Genomic DNA, 11,723 nt, shown 5'->3' with positions numbered 1-11,723 from the left:
TACCTTTGATTCAACTTCTCCCCATTTTCATCACAATGAACATGGTTTAGTCCTCTGTTTGAGGGTTCCCATCTGGCTTACTGCATTTATATTTAGCCATCTTCTTATGCAACATTTCCTCCTCTCTACCAAAGTGATGTTTTGAAATTATAAGATACAAATTATTCAGCCACTCTCTTTTGAAAATACTTCAATTGTACTTCATTGCCCTCACATTCTTCAGAGGTTAATTTTATGTGACAACTTGACTAAACTACAGAGTGTCAAGATACTTGACTAAATATAATCAATGCTTGTGTAGGTGAAGCTATTTCCAGATGTGATTATCATTTGAAATAATGGCCACAGTAAAGCAGATTACCCTCTTCAGTGTGTGTGGGCATCATTCCATTTATTGAAAACCTGAATGGAGCAAAAAGTGGAAGGATACAGACCTACCTTCAAGAGGTATACAAAAAGAAGATGAATTTAGGGATTCAAATTTCCAATTTAATCCCCCAAAATTATCTGAAGCTTCTATAAATGTCCTGAAAGAGATCCTTATGTCTTGAAGCTTCATGGTTGAGGGTTCTGAAAATAAAACATCAAATATTATCTTGCAGTTGTCTGAATTACAATGCAAGTTGAATCTCCATCCTCCAAAAGTGTCCACTGTTAAATGGAGGGTATTAATTGGGAAAGAATTGGATCCTCTAAATTGGGATAGAGATGGATGAGAATAGCTTGGTGAATCTTGGGCAATGGAGCACCTAAATTTTTTGTATTTTTTTTCCCAGTGGAAGAGTACTCCCAAACCTTGTCTGAAGGGAATGATCAATCATTGTCTGAGAGAATTACAGTGGCCTCCATACAAGACAGTTGGTTTGCAAAGCAATACTGGTTCTCCTCAAAGTTCATCCCAACACCCCCTGTGAACATATAATTAGACTAAAGTACTAGCAGACCCCTAAAATTAAAACATTATTTTCTCACATAATTACAGTTAGTCCTCTGTACCCATTAATTATTCTCCAATGAATTCAATCAACCAGAATCAAAATCTTCTTTAAAAAATTGCTCTTGTACTAAAAATGTACATATTTCTTCCTTTTGTTATTCCTTAAGAAATAAATGCACTGTAACAACTATTTACATTGTATTCATATTAGATATTATAAATATAGTTTAAAGTACAGTAACTTTCAAAAAGATATTTAAGAATCTGTGGGGTGTCTAGGAGGAGTCTTGGTGCCAAATCATATGGATACAAAATGTGACCATATTTGAGTTTTTAATTTTTACAGACAGAAATCCAGGGAACATGGGATATATGGTAATGGATAATCCAGCTAAAGAATAATGGTAGAAGACATTAAAAAAATGAATGAGGCCAACAGTATTGACATGGGCCCACTAAGCAGAGATTCTGGAATTAATGTTGCTATTTACATAGGTTTAAAAAGGTCTCATGGTTTGTTTCTTTGGTTGGCTGGTTGGTTGGTTGGTCAGTTGGTTGGTTGGTTGGTTGGTTGGTTGGCTATCTGAGTTATGGACCAGAAGATGGCTGACAAGTTGGAAATGTGAGCTGCCTTTGTTTAAGTGACAAGAACTCAAATGCTTAGAGAGAGACTGACATGTGAGAGTTGATTTGTCATTTAAGATTCACACACCATTCTAGAAAGGTCTAGAAGACACACCTTTCACCATGACCATAAAAAATAGATATGTGAATGGAGACTTAGTGTCTTTAAAGAGCTCAGTAAACATTCTTCTCTGTGGACCAGAGTTTATAGAGAAAAGTAGTCAGGGAATTTTAAAACTTAAATTCAATTGTATCCTGGGTGTAGGCAAAGAATTGATGTCATTTGAACATCAAAGGTAAAGTGAGTGTAGTTACTACTATGGACAATAGGGTCAAACCAACACTCAGAACACTCTGGCTTTGTCTGATTTATCATGATATAACTGGAAGTAAAATAAACAGGATGCCTACTAAACTCTTACTTGATCTATATTAGCAGAAAATATTTGCTCAGGTGAATGAAACTCAAATCTGAATCATAAAAACAGGCAATCATGGTCCCCCAATTGTTTCACATACTTGTGCCAATTTACAGACTCAGAATACCTTGAATTAAGGGGAAGCCACATCTGCCTAAGGAAGGACTCAGGAATACTACTGAACATTTATATGGTTAATTATTTTCCCACTTTTTCTCAAAGGGGCATATAGTCTCCTACCAGGGTCACTGCACTGGGGAAAAGGAAAAAAATAAGACCTTATTGGGAATACAAGACACTGGCTCAGAGTTGATACCAATTTTAGGATACATAAAATGTCGCTGTGGTCCGCAAGTAACAGTAGGGATTATGGAATTTAGGAGATTGATAGAAACTATCTCACAGTGGACCCAGTGTTTCCCTAATCTTATTCTGTGATTATTTCTCAAAGTTCAGTATACATAGTTGGAATTGATGTGCTTGGTGGCTGACAGAATATCCATAGTTGTTCACTGACTTGTAGAGTGAGGGTCATTATGTTAGGCAAGGCCAAGTGATGCCATTATTGCTGCCTCTGCCAGGAAAATTGAAACTTCAGGCAAAACTCCTGGAAGGGTTGCAAGGAATAGTTCTTCTGGGGACTTGAAGAATGCAGAGGTCATAATTCCCACAATATCTCATTCATCTCACTTATGTAGCCTGTGCAAAAACAGCTGAATCTTGGACAATGAGGCAGAGGGTTATTATAAACTGAAGCAGGTGAGACTCCATTTTCAACTGCTATACTAGATGTGATTTCATTGCTTGAGAAAATAATTTATCTCCTTGTACTTGATATACAGGTATTGATCTGTTTTCCCTCCATCCTTGTCTCTAAGGCAACATGAAAATCAGTTTTCTTTCAATTGGTGAGGCCAGTAATATGGTTCCACCATCCTATGTCAGGGGTATGTCCACTCTTGATTCTGATGTCATAATTTAACATTGAGTGACCTCAATTACATTTTCATATCATAGGTGATTACATTAGTCTATTATATTTATTATGTTATGCTGACTTGACCTAGTGAACAAGAAGCAGAAACTACACTAGACTTATTTTTAAGGCATTTATGTACCAGAGCCTGGCAATAAACATGAAAGAACAGGGGTCTTGCCAATGGTGTAAGTCAGATCAAGATACTGCTTCTAAATTGAAGAATAAGTTTCTGTGTCTGGCCCCTCCTACAATCAAAAAGTTCCTGGATAGAGGAGAATTTGGCTGCTAAGCTGAAATATTGGTCTCTCATGCCCTCAGCCTGGGACTTACACTCTCAGCTCCCCCGTGTCTCCAGCTTGCAAATGGCAGATGGGGGGTCTTCTCAGCCTCCAGAAGTACATGAACCACTTCCCATAATAAATCTCTTCACACATTTCCTGCCTTCCTCACTTTATGTCACAGTTACTTCTTTCCATCATGTTAGAATTTATCACAATGTATTATAATTCACTGATTACTTGTCAACATGGATTTCTTTATAATACTAAAAACACATAAGTCTTTGCCTTCATAATTGTATCTGTATCATCTAGCAACCCTACCTGTATGTAGTAGATTCTCAGAGAATGTTTGCTGCATTTACATAAATTGAACTTATATAATATAATGTCTTGGAATGGATGTTTAAATTATTTGGTAGCTACGAATAGAATAAAATGATTAGGCAGGGTCATACTTTTGTACGTGGTTAAACTGGAGTTGGGAGACTGAATTTCATTTAAAAATCTCTCAGTAGCATTATAAAAATGAATCGAGGATTTTTATAAGTAAATGTAAATTGAGAAAGCCATATAAATATGTTGTAGAGAACTTTAACATCTACGTTTGCCTTAGCAGAGTATGTCTCTGTGGTGTAAAATACCTAACTAATGAAAAACTTAATATGAATAGTTTTTTGTTTTCCTTTTACTATTCTCTACTTTCTCTGTGTGTCTCTCTCTGTGTGACAGTCAAACTGGACAGTCAACTTAATTGGCTTGAGAACCACCAAAAAACTAGTAAAACACACTTCTGGGTGTGTGTGGATAAAGTGCCTTTGGATACACCTAGCCCCTGGAATCTTCTCTGGTTTGTCTTGCTCAGCCGCTCTTATGGCTGTGTCTAGATGTCCCTGCAAAGCCTCATGCAGTCATAGGTGAAGCTTTTTCAGAGGTGGCAGGATCTAGAGTGTGTGACACTGGGATTGATTCACTGTGCAATGCTAGACTCAAGGGCACCAGGATTAAGGGTGTGAGTGCTACCTGCCCTAAGTAGTCTGGATAATATATAAAGGATAGAAAGAGTTGTGGTCATCCCTTGTTGCTTTGCTACCTTCTGCCTGCCTTGAACTGTTCCTCTTCTAAGATGCCATCTTGCCTTGGAGCCAGACAATTATGGACTGAAACTTCTACAAACTGGGAACTAAATAAACCTTACCTCTTTTAACTTTGGGTGTCAGGTATTTTGTCTCAGCAACAGGAAAGATAACTAAGACAGCTTCCCAGGCACCATGAAGTGTTCAGCTTTGCTCCACCACACTCTCCTGTCATGATGTCCTACCTTGACGCCAGCTGATCATGGACTGAGTGCCCTGAAATCTAGACCCAAAGAAACCTCTCTTCCTTCAAGCTAATTGACCAATATTCCCCCTCCCCTTCTTTCTCCTCTGAATATGTTACTTATTTAGCAATAATTAGAACTCCATGTAATTATAAAAAACAATACAAAGCACTTCATCTATTTTTGCATACCAAACTCTTTTGCACAATATCACAGCCAGGATACGGACACTGAAAGAGTTGAGACAGAATCCCATGGGCACATGGAGCACTCCAGACTGACTCTTTCCTGGTCTTCTCACTGAAAGAGCTGGCTTGTGTGTTTTCTTCTGTTCCCATTGCTTCATGTTTCTATCTCTATATCTGAGAAAAATGAAGGGAAGAGAAAACATAGAATTAACCATCACACATATCTTGACGCCTCAGTCTCTGGCCTATTGTCCTATTCTCCATCTTTCACAATCACTTTTGGCTTTCTTTGGGGATAAGGCCCATGGTATATATTCAGACTTAGCAAAGAAAAAGAGACAATATGTATCTACTCCATCTCTCTGAGGCAGAAGTCTCCATTTCCTTTCCTTTTCTATTTTAATTCGCCTACTTCACAACTTTGTTCCTATAATCTAGTCAACTTTCTTTTCTCTTTTTTTTCAGTACTAGGGATTGAACTCATAGTTTCACACTGACCTATGGCCCAGCCATTTAATTTTTAAAATTTTTATGAGTACATATGATTACTTTCATTATGGGGAATTGGTACCTATACCTAACATACCTTAGTTCTTTTTACTTCCTCTTCCCCTCCATCCCCTCCCTACTTCTGTCTCTTATCCACTTTCCTATGTGTACAAGATCTATTTATATATTTCCTATTATGTATCTTCTATTTTGTTCTTTAAATTATTTAAACTTTGAATTTTGCATATAAAAATATGTGATATTTAACCTTGTATGTCTGATTAACATGGTAGATACAATTATGTTGCATCCATTAACTTACAAATGAATCGAATTTATCTTTTTTATGTCAGATTAGTGCTCCACTATTTGCATATACACCACATTTTCTTTATTTATTTATTTTTTGCTTAAATTCTTTTATTGGTATATTTTAGGTATACAATACATTTACATTTATCATTGGGTGCCTGTACCTGTACATGATGTATCTTGGTTCTTATTGTTTCCCCGTTACCTGTGAGCCCTACACCCCCTCCCCCCTTCACTATTTACATACTTCTTTTCCATTTTTTTTCTTTTCTCATAATTTTTCCTTTCCATTCTTTCCTTTCCTCATCTCCTCCCACCACCCCTACCCCTTTGGACCATTGCCTATTTCAAAGTATCAATTATTAGTTATTAATCCTTTTAGACCTTCTTTACACTCTCAGTTTCTCAAACTAGAGAAACTATTCGGTATTTACACATGGGTGTCTCATTTATTTCACTTAAGTGTATGGCCTCAATATGGATCCATTTAGCTATAAATGACATTAGTTTCTCATTCTTTATGGCTGAGTAGTACTCCATTTTATTAAAAAAAAAACACACCTTTATCCAGTTTCAAGTTGATGGGCACTTGGGCTGTATCCAAGCTTTAGCTATTACAAACTGTGCCACAATAAACATGGGTACACATATATCTCTGTGGTATGATTCTTTTAATTCTTTTGGGAAAATACCAAGCAGGGGAATAGCTGGGTCAAATGGAACCTCTAGCCCTAGTTCTTTGAGGTATCTCCATACTGATTTTCATAGTGGTTGCACCAGTCTGCACTCCAACCAATAATGGAGAAGGGTTCTTTTCTCTCCACACCCCCGCCAGTATCTGTTATTGGTTGATCTCTTCATAGCAGCCATTCTTTCTGGGGTGAGGTGGAATTTCAGGTTTATTTTCATCTGCAACTCACAAATAACCGTGGTGTTGAACATTTTTTCATATATTTATTTGCTGCTTTTACTTCTTTCTCTGAGAAATGGCTGTTCATTTCACATGCCCATTTTTGAATCGGGTCTTTGAATTTGGGGGGTTGATTATTTTCAATTCTTTATATATTCTAGATAGTAGCCCTTTGAGTTACAGCTGTTAAAATTTTTTCCCACATTGTAGGTTGTCTTTTAGCTCTGTTGGTGGTTTCTTTTGCAGTGCAGAAGCTTTTTAATAAGATAAAATCTCAGTTGTTGATTCCTTCCGCTAGTTCCTGTGCTACTGAGGTTTTGTTCATAAAGTCTTTTCCTATGCCAATATCTTCAAGAGTTCTACGTAAGTTATCTTCCAGCAAGTTTAGTGATTCTGTCTTAATATTTATATATTTAATACACTTTGATCTTAGTTTAGTGCATGGTGAGAGATATGGGCCTAGCTTTAATATCTGACAGGTTGAAATCCAGTTTTTCCAACACCATTTATGAAATAGGCTATCTTTCCTCCAATGAGGGTGATTGGCTCCTTTGTCAAAGATGAGGTGGCTGAGCATGTCTGGAGTTGTTTCTGCATCTTCTAATCTATTCCACTGATCCTCAGGTCTGTTTCTTTGCCAGTTCCATGCTGTTTTTATTACAGTAGTTTTGTAGTATAGTTTCAAGTTGGGGGTTGTGATACCCCCAGCCATGTCTCTGATGCCCAGAATTGCTTTTGCTACTCTAGGTCTCTTCTGGTTCCAAATGAATTTTTGGATTGTTTTCTCTAGCTCTGTGAAGTATATTGTTGGAATTTCAAACAGCATTGCATTAATTCTATATAGCAGTTTTGGAAGTATGGCCATTTTCACTATATTGATTCTTCTTATCCAGAAACAAGGGATGTCTTTCCATTTTCATGTAGCCTCCTCGATCTCCTTTTCCAGGGTACTGTAGTTTTCAGTGTAGAGGTCTTTTGCTTCCCTTGTTAGATGATTCCTAGATATTTCATTTTTTTGGATGCTATTATAAAAGGAATTGTTTCCCTAATTTCTCTCTCACTGAGTCTACTATTTGTGTATAAGAAGGCTATGGTTTTTTGAGTGTTGACCTTATATCCTGCTACTCTACTGAATCTGTCAATTAAATCTAAAAGTCTTTTGGTAGTTTTTTGGGTGTTCTATGTAAAGTATCATATCATCAGCAAATAATGAGAGTTTAACTTCTTCCTTTCCTATTTTTATTCCTTTTATTTCTTTCTCTTTCCTAATTGCTGTGGCCAATGTTTCCAGAACTATATTGAACAGGACTGGTGATAGTGGGCATCCTTATCTTGCTCCTGATTTTAGCATGAAAATTATCAATTTTTGACCATTTAATGTGATATTGGCTGTTGAGTTTTCATAGATAGCCTTAATCAGGTTGAGATAAAGACCTTCTATTCCAACTTTGTGCAGGGTTTTTGTCATGAATGGGTGTTGGATTTTGTGGAATGCCTTTTCTGCATCTATTGAGATGATCATATGGTTTTTGTCCTTGACTCTGTTAATATAGTGTATTACATTTATTGATTTACGAATATTGATCCATCCTTGCATCCCTGAGATAAATGCCACTTGGTCAGGGTTTATGATCTTCTTGATGATCCTCTGAGTTCTGTTTGCCAGTATCTTGTTGAGGATTTTTGGATCTATGTTCGTTAGGGAGATTGGCCTGTAGTTCTCTTTTTGGGTTGGCTCTTTCCCTGATTTTGGAATCAAACTCACACTTGCTTCCAGGAATGAATTTGGAAGTATTGCTTCACTTTCAATTCCCTTGATGAGTTTAAAGAGGTGTTAGTTCTTTCTTTTCTTTTGTTAAATTCTTGTGTTGGTACATTTTAGGTATATATCACAATTACATTTCTCATTGAGAATTGTACCTTTACACAATGAATCTTGCTTCTTATTTTTTCCCCAATCCTAGCCCTCCCTTCACCCCCTCCACCCTTCCCTATTTACAAAGACTTTATTTCCATTTTTTTCCATTTCTCATCATTTTTTCCTTTCCCTTCTTTCCTTTCCCCTGCACCTCCCACTACCCCTACCACTTTGGACCGTTTCTTCCTATTTTGCATTCTCGATTATTCATTCTAATAATTGGTACATTTTAGGTATACAATATAATGACATTCATCATTGGAAATTTGCACCTTTACATAATGACCCTTGGTTCTTATTTTTCACCATTGCCCAGCCCTCCCTTCAACCCCTCCATCCCTCCCTATTTACAAAGATTTTGTTCCTAGTTTTCCATTTTCTCATATTAATCCCATTCCCTTCTATCCTTTCCCCTGCCCCTCCCACTTCCTTCCCCTTTGCCCCTTTTCTTCCTATTTCACATTACCTATTATACATTTTAGTCCTTACTTACACTTTCGGTTTCTCACACCAGAGAAACTATTTGGTATTTATACATGTGTGTTCTATTTATTTCACTTAAGAGTATCTCCTCAATGTGCATCCACTTAGCTATAAATGTCACTAATTTCTCATTTTCTATGCCCGAGTAGTACTCCATTTTACAAAAAAAAAAAACCCACATTTTCTTTATCCAGTCTCCAGTTGATGGGCATTTGGACTGTTTCCAAGTTTTAGCTATCACAAACTGAGCTGCTATGAACATGGGTGCACATATATCACTGTGGTATGATTCTTTTAATTCTTTGGGGACGATCCCAGCAGTGGAATAGAGGGATCAAATGGGACTCCCAGTCCTAGTTCTTTGAGGTCTCTCCATACTGATTTCCACAGTGCTTGCACCAGTCTACACTGACACCAGCAGTGGACCAGGGTTCCTCTTTCCCCACAGCCTCACCAGCATTTGTTATTGGTTGATTTCATGATAGCAGCCATTCTTTCTGGAGTGAGGTGGAATCTCAGTGTTGTTTGCATTTGCATGTCTCGAATGACCAGTGATGTTGAACATTTTTTCATGTATTTATTTGCTATTTCTACTTCTTTGTCTGAGAAATGTCTGTTCATTTCAGATGCCCATTTTTGGATTGAGTCTTTAAATTTGGGAGGTCTGATCTTTTTAAATATTTTATAGATTCTAGATAGTAGACCTTTGTCTGAGGAAGAGCAGGTGAAGATTTTTTCACACATTGTGGGTTGTCTCTTCACACTGCTGGTGGTTTCACTTGCTGAGCAGAAGCTTTATAATTAGAAGAGATCTCACTTGTTGATTGTTTGTGCGAGTTCATGGGCAACTGAGGTTTTGTTCATAAAATATTTTCCTACGCCAATGTCTTCAAGAGTTCTACCTAACCTCTGTTCCAACTGGTTCAGAGTTTCTATTTTAGTATTTGGATCTTTAATAAATTTTGATTTTAGTTCATTGCATGGGGAGAGATATAGGCCTAGTTTTAATCTTTGGCAAGTTGAAGTCCAATTTTTCCAGCACCACTTATTAAAAGGCTACCTTTCTTTCAGTGAGTATGTTTGGCTCCTTTATCGAAGATGAGATGGCTAAGTGTGTCTGGCATTGTTTCTGCATTTTCTAATCTGTTCCACTGGTCCTCAGGTCTGTTTCTTTGCCAGTACCATGCTGTTTTTATCACAGTAGCTTTGTAGTATAGTTGCAGGTTGGGGACTGTGATACCCCCTGCCATGTCTCTGTTACCTAGAATTGCTTTTGATATTCTCAGTTTCTTCTTGTTCCACATGAATTTTTGGATTGTTTTCTCAAGGTCCATGAAGTATGCTCCTGGGAACTCAATTGGAATTGCATTAAATCTATATAGCAGTTTTGGAAGTATGGCCATTTTCACTATATTAATCCTTCCTACCCAGGAGCAGGGAAATGTCTATCCATTTTCTGATATCATCTTCAATCTCTCTTTTCAGAGTGCCACAGTTTTCAGAGAAGAGGTCTTTGATTTCTTTCATTAGGATGATTCCTAGGTATTTCAGGTTTTTGGATGCTATTGTGAAAGGAATTATTTGACCTATTTCTCTCTCAGTGAGTCTGTCATTCGTGTAGAGGAAAGCTATTGATTTTTGTGTGTTGACCTTGTAACCAGCTACTTGACTGAATTTGGTTATTAAGTCTAGAAGGCTTTTGGTGGAGTTCTTGGGGTCTTCTATATAGAGTATCATGTCATCTGCAAATAATGACAATTTGACTTCTTCATTTCCTATCTTTATTCCTTTTATTTCTTTCTCTTGTCTAATTGCCATGGAAAATGTTTCCAGAACTATATTGAACAAGAGTGGTGATAGTGGACATCCTTGTCCTGTTCCTGATTTTTGTGTGAAGGATTTCAGTTTTTGACCATTTAGTATGCTATTAGCTGTTGGTTTTTCATAGATGGCTTCTATCAGTTTGAGGTACAGACCATCTATTCCAATTTATTGTAGGGTTTTTATCATAAATGCATGTTGGATTTTGTCAAATGCTTTTTCTGCATCTATGGGGGTAATCATATGGTTTTTGTCCCTTGCTCTATTGATATAGTGTATTACATTGATCGATTTGCATATATTGAACCATCCCTGCATCCCTGGGATGAATCCCACTTGATTAGGCTGTATGATCTTCTTGATGATCTTCTGCATTCTGTTTGCCAGTATCTTATTAAAGATTTTTGCTTCTTTGTTCATTAGTGAGATTGGCCTATAGTTCTCTTTTTCAGTTGGGTCTTTCTCTGCTTTGGTGATCAAGATGATGCTTACTTCCAGGAATGAATTTTGGAGTACTGCTTCCCTTTCAATTTCATTGAAGAGTTTAAACAGTAGTGGCAGCAGTTCCTCTCTAAATGTCTTGTAGAATTCACCAGTGAAGCCATCAGGCCTCAGGCTTTTCTTAGTTGATAAGTTTTTAATTATGTTTTCAATTTCATTGGTTGATATTGGGTTGTTCAGAATTTTTAGGTCTTCTTTGGTAATTCATACGTATCTAGAAATCTGTCCATTTCTTCTGTGTTGTCCATCTTATTGGCTTATAGGTTCTGGAAGTAGGTATTGATGATCCTCTGGATTTCTGCTGGGTCTGTTGTCATTTCACCCTTTTCATTCCTAATTGCATGGATTTGGGCCTTTTCTTTCCTTTTTCTGATAAGGTTGGCTAAGGGTTTGTCAATTTTGTTGGTTCTTTCAAAGAACCAACTCTTGGCTTCATTGATTTTTTGTATCATTCTCTTAGTCTCCATTGCATTGATTTCCTCTCTGATCTTTATAATTTCCTCCTTTGTACTAGCTCTGGAGTTATCCTGCTCTTCTTTTTCT

General features: G+C 37.1%; 1 long non-coding RNA gene across 1 annotated transcript in view; it reads right to left on the bottom strand.

The window, feature by feature from the left end:
- LOC110344356 (uncharacterized) overlaps positions 1-11,723 on the bottom strand; it is an 85,342-nt gene that overhangs the window by 6,554 nt on the left and 67,065 nt on the right. The window contains exons 6-7 of the long non-coding RNA XR_015444061.1: positions 4,750-4,920; positions 439-570 (exon numbers count right to left, since the gene is read on the bottom strand). This is a non-coding gene — a long non-coding RNA (uncharacterized LOC110344356). The remainder of the gene's footprint in view (positions 1-438; positions 571-4,749; positions 4,921-11,723) is intronic.

The sequence above is a fragment of the Heterocephalus glaber genome, unplaced genomic scaffold, assembly GCF_053883595.1.
Source record: "Heterocephalus glaber isolate CG9 unplaced genomic scaffold, H.glaber_assembly_v1.0 deba00001593, whole genome shotgun sequence".
NCBI classification, from domain to species: Eukaryota; Metazoa; Chordata; class Mammalia; order Rodentia; family Bathyergidae; genus Heterocephalus; species Heterocephalus glaber.
The sequence above is the reverse complement of the archived record's forward strand: the minus strand, read 5'-3'. Positions and strand labels throughout refer to the sequence as shown.